The sequence below is a fragment of the Arachis ipaensis genome, chromosome B07, assembly GCF_000816755.2.
Source record: "Arachis ipaensis cultivar K30076 chromosome B07, Araip1.1, whole genome shotgun sequence".
Lineage (NCBI taxonomy): Eukaryota > Viridiplantae > Streptophyta > Magnoliopsida > Fabales > Fabaceae > Arachis > Arachis ipaensis.
In genome coordinates, this window is record NC_029791.2 from 23552695 (window position 1) to 23563419 (window position 10725).

Here is a 10725-nt window from a genome sequence, read left to right on the forward strand (position 1 = left end):
TGCTTTCTGTAAAAATTAGCTTTTCTAGTGCACAAATGATTTAGTGATCTGTAACTAATTATTCATATTGCATTTGCAGCTAACATTGTACTAGGATCTGGATCACTTATCGGGCGTATTCTATCTTTACCTTCTACTGCTCTAAATGTGCCAAACAATAGGATGCATCCTCTTTCTCTTAGCTCTCTGCAGGTATGTGTAGTGTTATTGTATTTTGAATTATCATGTACTTATCGTTTTGTAAATCAAGTGATCAAGACCTTGATCCTTTGGCAAATAGATTCAAATGCTTTTGCTTTTGAATATTCTCTCTAAACCCCACATATTTTGGAATCCTAGGTGAAAATTCAATTGATAAGCTATGAATTTAACAGACTTTTTTTTATCATGCCTTTGAAGGCGTGGCACGCCAACTCTAACCCAACGCTTGTGCGAACTACTTGAGGACCTAGGCGTGGCACGCCAGGCTTGAAGGAGTCACACCAACATGGGTGTGCCACTTGAACACCAAGGCGTGGCACGCGAGTACAAGTTTTCAAAGGAGGAGGTGAAGGTCCAAAGACTTGGGCGTGCCACTTGGTATCGAAGGCATGGCACGCCAGCTATAATCTTTGACTTGGGCGTGCCACTTGAGTCTCAGGCGTGGCATGCCAGCTATAATCTTTGACTTAGGTGTGCCACTTGTTGTCGAAGGCATCGCACGCCAGTTTCAGCAACCAAAGAAGAAGAAGACTGGGCGTGCCACTTGAATGCTGGGCGTGGCACGCCACCTGCTGGGCGTGGCTAGGGGTGGGCAAAAAAATCCAAAATTTGGATTTTAAACCAAATCCAAACCAAACCATTAAAAAAAAACTAATTTTAAAAAAAAAAAAATCCAAACCAAACCAAATTTATTTTATAATTTGGTTTTAAATCCAATCCATTTAAATGGTTTTAAATCTGGATCCAGATCCAGATCCAGATTAAAATCCAAATCTCAAAAACACCCTAATTCTTCATTTCTGATTTGGTGAACTACCGTCATGATTCACGAATCCTTTTCTCCTTCGCCCGCAGCCGCCAGCCGGCACCGCCGCACCGGAGCAGGCAACTGGCACTGCAGTTTCGTAGCTGCCACCACCACCACAAGCGCGTCGTGCCACTGCTCTGTTCCGCCATCCGCGGTTCCGCCGTCCGCCTTTTCTCGCCGTGACCCAGCTCTGTTCTTCTCCGTTCTCTGGGTACCCTCAAGGTTAGATAGGTTTACCATTAAGTAATTAATTTGGTAGATTGAAATGTTGTGAAGCAACAGAGAAGAACCACAGAGTAAATCTATCATCTGAGAAAATGAATTGAGTGGTAGATATGGATTTACTACATTTGTGATTATATAGTTGAAATTGCCAAAGGTGCTTCCATGTTCTTTTCTGCTCTGTTCCATTCCATCAATTTGAAAAACTGAACAAGGTTTGATTGCTTATGCTGCTATGCATATCAAGTGTTTGTGTTAATGCCATTTTTATTTTGGGGTTTTTTTTTTGCAGCAAGGTTGTGTGGTTGTCCTTTGGTCAAGTGTTGACGGTGATTTCTCAGAAGTAGAAGGCTATCTTGAGGGAAGTTTATAAGAAGAAGAAGTACACGTCAAGCTCTTGATCTCCACCCTAAGAAGTAAGAAGACCAGAGCCATTCACAAAGGCTCACCAAGCACCAGGTATTTGCCTTGCCTTGTGTTTAAATTTTTTAATTAGCTTTGAATTTTGTTCCTGTTCATTCATCATGCTACTCTGTTGTTGAGACATTGCACCAGGTTTCTAGTTCTAGCATACTGTTAAAGCATAGGATATTTCACTTTGCTAATGGTTTATTGCTGAGGATACAACACATCAAAGTTCATTGTTTGTTTACTGGGGAAGGGAAGCAAGTATGATTTTATTAGGGAATAGTTTATAGTTGATAGTTGATTTTTAGCAGTATTTTATTCCCTGCCAAAGCTAAACAGAAATATATGAATGCAAATTGCAAAATTTTTAGTAATGGTTAACAATGGATTTCCAGGTTCTTTGTGATTTAAGACCAAGAGAATTATACTAAGAGAAATCAGCTACTAAGAATAAGGGTTAGGGTAGTTAGAAGCTCAATCATATGATATATAAACTGAAATGATGAAGTTGTATTGGTTGAGTTTGTGTTGCTGGATTTGTGCTTATTATGTTATGGCAAATGTTTAATTGATCTTCTGAATATGTGATTTTATCTATATATATGCTTTTGTAGTTTTGCCTTTTGTTGTTGTTCATTATTTTTTTATTTATTTGTGTTTGCTTTAAAAATATAATTAAACCTTGAAGATTATTTTACTATCCGTGAAAGATGTTGTCACAAGTTCTAGCTTTTTTGAAGTTCTTTCATTTCTCTATCCAAATCATGTTGATGATATATCAAAAAGATTGGCTGGCTGCTGGAGCAGATCACAAAATTATTTTTAAAGAAGTACATGTTTACTTTGCAAAGCACATACCCTTCATTCTTCTTAACTGAAGGAGGATGTGAACTTTATGTAAATGTGAGAAGAAATTCATTAGAGGAGGCTCTAAAATCTTTGCATAGAACATAGATTGCAAGGAATAGTCTTCGAAGTCAAAGAAATTAAATATTTACTTATTTAGAAATCCTGAAGCTGTAAGCTAAGAAAGAAATTAAATATTCTCTTAGAAGTTTTTGCTTAGATATATTTGCATTGCAAATTGCACTACTATTTCATGTATTTGAGAAAAATATGTCCAGTTATTATGAATGTTGGCAAGATATAACGCTCTTAGAAGTAACATATTCCTGAATTGTAAAACTTTATTTTGTATTGTGATGTGATAGAAAAATGTGGCTGTTGTTTGGTTTTTTTTCTTAGATTTTGTACAAAACAATTTATTTATTGTCTTTACTTTTGTGTTCTGATGCAAGCTTGAATTTGGATTATGCAGATGAGTTTTAAATTTGATCATTAATAATGTTTTAAATTTAGATATACTAGGCTGCATATCCCTAAAGAAATTTATGAGTTATAAATAACGCTTCCTCTTTTGAAAAATGGTGCCTTGTGCAGAAAGAAACTGAATTCTGATTCTGCAGCAGTAGATTCTTGAGTACATAACTCTCAATTTATATGAATTTTTTATTTAAACACTGCTGCTGTCTTGCGAGATATATGAACATGCATTAGTTTAGGAATCATGTTGAAGTTTTATTGGTTTTCAAAAATTGGTTTTAAAACTGAATTTTTGGTTAAAAAATTTGGTTTTAAAACTGGATTTTATAAAAAAAAACCGGATTTTAGATTTGGACTTTTTAAAAAACCGAATTTTAGATTTGGATTAAAAAAAATGGATTTAAAATCGGTTTTATATGTAAAACTGGATTAAAAACCGGTTTTATATGTAAAACTGGATTAAAAACCGATTTTATATGTAAAACTGGATTTAAAACCGGTTTATAAATAAAACCGGATTTAAATTCTAAAACCGGTTTAAAACCGATTTTTGTTTTTCCAAATCGGTTTAAAACCGATTTTTCTCTTCAATCCAGTTCTGGTTTGGTTTTATGAACCATAAAACTAGTTCTGAAATGGATCCAGTTTGGATTTATAAAAATCCAAACCATGCCCACCCTAATAGCATCACCCATCGTTACCTCCGCTATTTCTACTTTTTGAGTTTCTTCTTCCATCAGTTCTTCTCCATTGCCTAGAACCTCAATTTTTACTTTCTTCGTACTCCTTGCCACCAAATCTTCCTCTTCTGGTGACCATTTCCAAGTGTCAATAGTGATTGTTTTCGAGTTCATACAAACAGGGCAAGAGAGAAAACAAAAAATATAAATTTAAGCTCTCAGTATTATAAAAAATTAATTACTTTTAATAATGTGACAATACACAGTTGAATATGTGTATAAAACTTTTTAATAACAGTGATAAAAATTAAATTCTTAAATTTTAACTATTTCTTTTTTCCCAAAGCATTGTGAAATTCTAAAATTAAGACACTTTCTTTTATTAGGATATGATCTTTTTCTTATTTGGTTGCAAAATCCAATGTCTTTATTTTGTGCTTTTTTCTATTATTACAATTACAATAAAAAATAAAAAACATGACTTGAATTAATCACTACATAATTTAATGCTTTTATTGGCAAGTAAATAATTAATATTCTATGACATTGACAGTGTCCCAGGCATAGAACAATTTTTTTTTCCCTTTTGGAGTGGCTTTGCATAAAACATTTATCCTTTGTTTTTGGGAACAATTCATAGAAGTAGTTTCCATGTGTTTCTAAACTAGAGGCTCCAGAATTGTTGGCCACTCCGTCCAAAAGGATAAAAAGAAAAAGAATTGTTCCCTCCTTTCCCCCTTCCCCCTTTTTTCTCTTCTTTTCGCCCAAAGAAAGGTTAGCCAACATATGATTGAACATGCCCGAATGATACTAGAATGAAAGAGTTCTTATAATAGCTACTTCGTGTTTTCCTAGAGCTCCGTCTTGTTGAATAGCAAGAATAATATTCACAATTACATAAGAAAATCCAACTTCCACTCTGGCTAACAAAAGCTTTGCAACAGAACTGCTTTATCAAACAACAAAAATATCGGCAAAGGAAACAAAATCAACAACACGCCAGGCACCAACCTGCTGCCATCTTAGAGAACCGGAGGGGGGAAAAAAACACACGCACAAAAACACAATCAACACCTTCGTTTGGACAATGCTATGATGCACTGCATTGAACCTGAGTGCATAATACATTAAAGCCATACAACGGTATTGATACGGATCGGAATCCAAAATAAGCTGAAAAATCAAAGAAAGATACTCCTCTACCTCAATTTGATGCACCAGTTAAGAAAATCACTCTATCTTATCTGTTCACACCCAAGTTTCTCAAAAAAACTCGAAAAAATTTTCATTCATAAAAATTAATTCAAAAAGAGTAACAAGGAGTCTTTAAATAGGCTCCTAGCAAATCAACCTAAGAATGAGCCAAATCTTCCTAGATATCTAATTTGAATTTAAATCTCTAAAGAAGTAAAGATAATTTAAATCAGATTTGATCTTTATTGGATTAGATCAGGTTTGATTTAAATTTAAACTTTCTAAAAATACTACTAAACAAATCAGAACTAAATCAAATCTTCTAACAAATCCTAATAACAAAACAAACTAAACACAGACTAAAAAGTCCTCCTGAACACGTATCATTCTCCCCCTCTGCAAAAAGATTCTTCCTCGAATCTTGTTCAATCACTTTTGAAAAATAGCCCATCAGCTGAGTCCACTGTGCATGCCTTTTGTTCAAGATCAATAAAGGAGTACCACAAGGAGTTGCTGTATTTGATGTGCAAAGCTAATGTTAACAAGGGTCCTAAAGTTCTTATGGGAAAATTTCTTATTGGATTAAACCAAGAAATTGTAGATAAGGTCGACCTTTACTATTATGCAACAATGGAGGATTTAGTCCATTTGGCAATTGAGGTGGAGGCGCAACAACAATTTATGGCAATTTGGCGCTCTTCAGACTCCAATTCTACACAGGGTTCTAAATGAGCAAAGTTTGAGGATACGACAAAATTCACTGTTGCAGATTTCAAAAAGAATATTATAGATCGACATCAGCAAACTTCTTTTGATCCTATCTTTAATTCTACTTCACAGTCAATGATGAAAGCATTTGTTGAGTATGTTGTAGATGGAGATGAGTACTTAGAGGAACCAAAGGTGCAACAGTTCTCAAAGGAGTGCTTGGGATGTGAGCAATTTGAAAAACAAGAGAGAAAAGAAAAGTATTTGAGAGAAGAGACCGAGAAAAAAAGTGCGTGTTTCAGTGAAAAGAATCAATGTTTGAGTGAAAAAGAGGGTTTTGAGAAAAAGGCAGAAAATAGTAAGAGAGAAGAGTCATTGAGAAAAAAAGAAACTAAGAGCAATAAACACACTTGTGAGAGAAATGTTGAAAGTTATATAGTTTAAACAAGAGTGCATTAGTGTCTATGACATTCATAGAGTCTTCAGTTTCTCATATATCTAATCAAGTAATCATGAATTGCCTAGTGTTTACATGTTAGATTTTAAAGGTTTTGCAGATTTATTGGTGAATTTTGAAGGAATTAATGTGGGTGGAAGGAGTGAAGGACAAGTGGACAACCAATTCCATTCTATAGTGAGCGGCTACATGGAACATGTCTCAAGTATTCAACATACTACAAAATGCAGTTTGTTTTGCATTTTGATAGTTCAGGCGATCTTGAACAAAAGGCATGCACAGTGGACTCAGTTGATGGATTATTTTTCAAAAGTGATTGAACAAGATTCAAGGACGAATCTTTTTGCAGGGGGGATGATACGTATTCAGGAGGACTTTTTAGTTTATGTTTAGTTTGTTTTGTTATTAAGATCTGTTAAAAGATTTGATTTAGTTCTAATTTGTTTAGTAGTATTTTTAAAAAGTTTAAAGTTAAATCAAATATGATCTAATCCAATAAAAATCAAATCTAATTTAAATTAAATTATCTTTAGAGATTTAAATTCAAATTAGATATCTAGGAAGATTTGGCTCATTCTTAGGTTGATCTGTTAGGAGCCTATTTAAAGACTCCTTGTTACTCTTTCTGAATCAATTTTGATGAATGAAAATTTCTGAGTTTCTTTGCGAAACTTGGGTGTGACAGGAGAGGTAAAGTAATTCCCAAGGTTCTGAAAACTAGACCAGACCAACCGGTTCGGTTAACATCTAAAACCGGCCTGCAAAAATCAGTGAAAAACCGGCTGAACCAGCAGGGTTTTTTGAAGGCCCGATTCTCCCATTCAGCATCAAAACTACGTCGTTTTTATTTAAAAAAAAAAACGCATAGAAGACCTCCAATCCCCTCTCCATTCTCTCTCACTGTCACCAAAATGGCAAAATCCCTAATTTCACAAAGTATTTAACCCTATCAGAGCAAACATCCGCCACCACTCTTCTCCTTCTCACCGTCTCTGTGCTCGTAGTGAAGCCCGCCTCTATCCTCGCCGTCGTCGGCCCTCTGTGTGTGTGTGTGGAGAGCACCACTCTCTGTGCGAAGTGCAAACATACCCGTGCCACTGTGAACTCTTCGCCGTCGCCGTGAGTTCTTCAATCTTCGCCATCCCTCAACATCTTCGTGCTCTTCTTTATTTTCACTGATTTCCTCCCTTTTTCACTTTAGTTTTTTATTTGTTTCCTCTGTTGTGTGTGGAACGAGTCATTCATTATTTGTTAAATTTTATTTATTCTGATTTCTGAGATGCTTCACTTGCTTGTTGCTGATTTTTTTTATTCTCAGTTGATGGTGCTATGATGCATTACTTCACTATTTCCAAACAAGTTGACGAGGGTATTTGGGATGGTGTGGCTGTTTCTAGAGGGAGACCTAGAGTTTCTCACTTGATGTTTGCAGATGACCTCCTCCTTTTTTGTAAAGCGAAGAAAAGTCAAGTTCAGAATGTTGTGCACACCTTGGAGTTGTTCTGTAAAGCTTCAGGTATGAAGATTAACATTGAAAAATCTAAAGCTATTTGTTCTAGAAATATCTCTAATAGAAGAAAGGAAATGTTGTCTGGTGTTTCTCATATTCCTTTTACTAGTGACCTAGGCAAATACTTGGGGGTGAACCTTAATCATCCTCGAGCTGCTAGATCTATTTTTTCGGACTCTTTAGAGAAGATCAAGAATAGGCTGGTTAGTTGGAAAAGTCAGCTCCTTAACAGAGCAGGCAGGCTTTGCTTAATTAAATCTGTTGCTTCTTCTCTTCCTATTTATCAGATGCAAGTGACTCTTTTTCCTACTTCGGTTTGTCAAAAGATTACTTCGGTTTGTCAAAAGATTGATTCTGTGCTTAGACAATTCTTGTGGAAGGGAAAGGTGGGGGAGCGTTGCTTAAATTTGGTCAAGTGGAGCAAAGTTGTCACTCCAAGAAAATATGGAGGCTTGGGAATTAGGGATACTTAATGCGTAAATTTTGCTTTACTCGGAAAGCTTGTTTGACAATTATTGCATAATAAAGATAAGCTTTGGGTAAGAATTATGTTGGCAAAATATTTATCTGGGAGTTCTTGCTTTTCACCCAAATTTTCTAATAATGTTTCAAGCACTTGGCGAGCGATTTATAAGACAATAGAAAAGCTTCGTGATGGTTTTGATTGGTGTACAGGCAGGATGTCTCAATCCTTTTGGTATCATGCTTGGCGACCATGCGGAACGCTAGCTCCTTTGGCTCCTTTTGTGCACATTTCTGATTCTCACTTGAAGTTAGAAGATGTCTGGCACCTTGGGCATTGGTGGTGGGATATTCTTTGCACAATGATTCCGGAAGAAGTTAAACTTGATTTGATGCTCTTTGATCCTATCAAGCAGGCAGAAGATAAAACAGGTTGGTTTTGGACAAACTCAAATACTCTCACCTACTCGACTAAAAGCGGGTATGAATGGCTATTGAAGAAGAAATTTGGCTGGAATGATAATGAAAATTGGCTTTGGCTTTGGCGCTTGAGAATACCGGAGAAGATAAAGTGTCTGCTCTGACTTTGCCTCAACAACGGAGTTCCCACAGCTAGTTACCGGTTTCAAAAAGGTATTTCTACTTCTGATTTTTGTCAGAGATGTTATCTTGCTCTAGAGGATATTAACCACTGCTTTAGGACTTGCCAAAAAGCTCGTCATATTTGGATTAGCTTAAATTTGGAAATGACCGCTGAGGACTCTAATTTAGATTTTGTGTCTTGGATTCGTTCTAATCTCAACAAAAATGAGTTTCTCTTTGCAGTTGGTGGTTGGTGGATTTGGAGGGATAGGAACAATGACATCTTCCACCAAGATGATCCATGGAGTAAGGAGAAAATTGTTCACTTAGTTAAACATGCTGCTCGAGATTTCTCTAATATTGTTATCAACCAAAAACATATTATTCCTTCTTCTTTGAAATATAACTGGGAACCACCTCCAATGAATGTCTGTAAAGTAAACTGCGATGCAAGCGTTTTTGAAAATGAACAATTAGCTGGCTTTGGATGTATTATTAGAGACAGCATGGGAATTTGGATAAAAGGTTGTTCTGTCAGTATACCTCTTTCTAGTGTTCTCTGTTGTGAGCTTCATGCTATTTGGAGAGTGCTTGTTATGGCTTGGGATTGCGAGTGCAAAGAGGTCATATGTGAAACTGATAATCTTGATGGGTTTCTTCTTGTTTCGCGAGGCACAACCAGCATGATTAGGAATGACTCTGATCTGCTTGACAAAATCAAAGAGATGCTCCAGCGGAATTAGACAGCTACTTTAGTGCTCATCCAGCGAACAGCAAACAGAGCGGCTGATTTAATGGCTAAGACTACTGTTTTAAACAAGCAGATGTATCTAGAGTGGTTACTGCCTCCTAATAATTTAGACATTATTATTAGAGAGGAGTACTACTCTTTTTCTTAGGTCTTTTTTCTTTGTGTTATGTTCAGTCACCAAAAAAAAAAAATTGCTTCACTATATTGTTTATGTTAAAATTTTTCTGGTTTTGAGTTGTTTATGACTTCATGCTATGATTCTGATTCTAAGTTGTTTAGGAGTTTATGCTGGTTTTTCTGATTTGGTGAGTGATCTTTTTTATTCTGAGTTGTTGATGTGTTGTGGTGCAATATGAAAGTTTTGAAAATTCTGAGGTGAATATGCTGATTTTTCTAAATTTTGATTTGTCATTTTGGTCTATTTTAATTTTTTTTAGTTATAAAATTTAATGTTTAAAGTTATTTATTAATTTTTAATGATAAATTATAGATAAATTATTATATAAAATTGTAAATTTTAAATTTTATCAACTTAAAAATTATTAAATTTAAATATTTGAAATTATATATTAAACTTTTAATAATTTTATTATATATTTAATTAAACCGGTTGAACTCCCATTAAACCTTTAAACCATTGAACCAGTCACTCCACAGGTTCATTGACCGGTTCAATTCTCGCAACCTTGGTGATTCCCTTAACTGTTGCATCAGAAAATCAAATTGAGGTAGAAGAGTCCCTTTCTTTGATTTTCATCCTATCCTCCTATCCTGGAACAGGATTCTGTTCCGTATCAAGTATCAATTTGATACATGTTAGATGCATCTTTTTCATAATTCGAATTTATACCATTGAATTGCCTGTATGACAACAAGAAGTTTAATCCGATGCATCTAAAACAAGGTTGAAAGTTAATAACCAAGAAAAACAAAGTACTTTCAAAATTGAAACCAAACAACTACTCACCCTTTTAGCGGGAAAGAAGCTAAACGAAGAATAAATTTGTTCCAATCATGTAACCGTCAAACTCACAGAAGGACATTTGAATATTTAGTACCAATTAAATGAAATTATCAAAGGTTGACTAGTGAACTAATAAACCTACCAAGTACCAACTCCTACTGAGCCATTAGATTTTAGTATGTACCATATAGTTTTGCTTAGTTCTACGATGAAACAAAAACTGAAATTAAGAATAAATCAGTTTTAAAACACAATACAATAGGATGATATAGGATGCTTATAGGCAACTCATCGGAGTGTATGCTATAGTTCTAATTCATAACATTGTGTCTAGAGCATCTCAAAGGGACATTAAGTTCACTGCGTTGCTTTAGCAAACTAGGTTCCTATAGCCAAATTTATAGTTGAAATCAATATTTTCAAAAGTGCCATCCAGTAAGCTAAAGAACAATGCT

General features: G+C 35.1%; 1 long non-coding RNA gene across 1 annotated transcript; it reads right to left on the reverse strand.

The window, feature by feature from the left end:
* On the reverse strand, positions 4448-8773 carry LOC110264917. Its single transcript, XR_002351268.1, has 2 exons — positions 4897-8773; positions 4448-4845 (listed from the first exon to the last, which is right to left on the reverse strand). It is a non-coding gene; the product is annotated as an uncharacterized LOC110264917 (long non-coding RNA).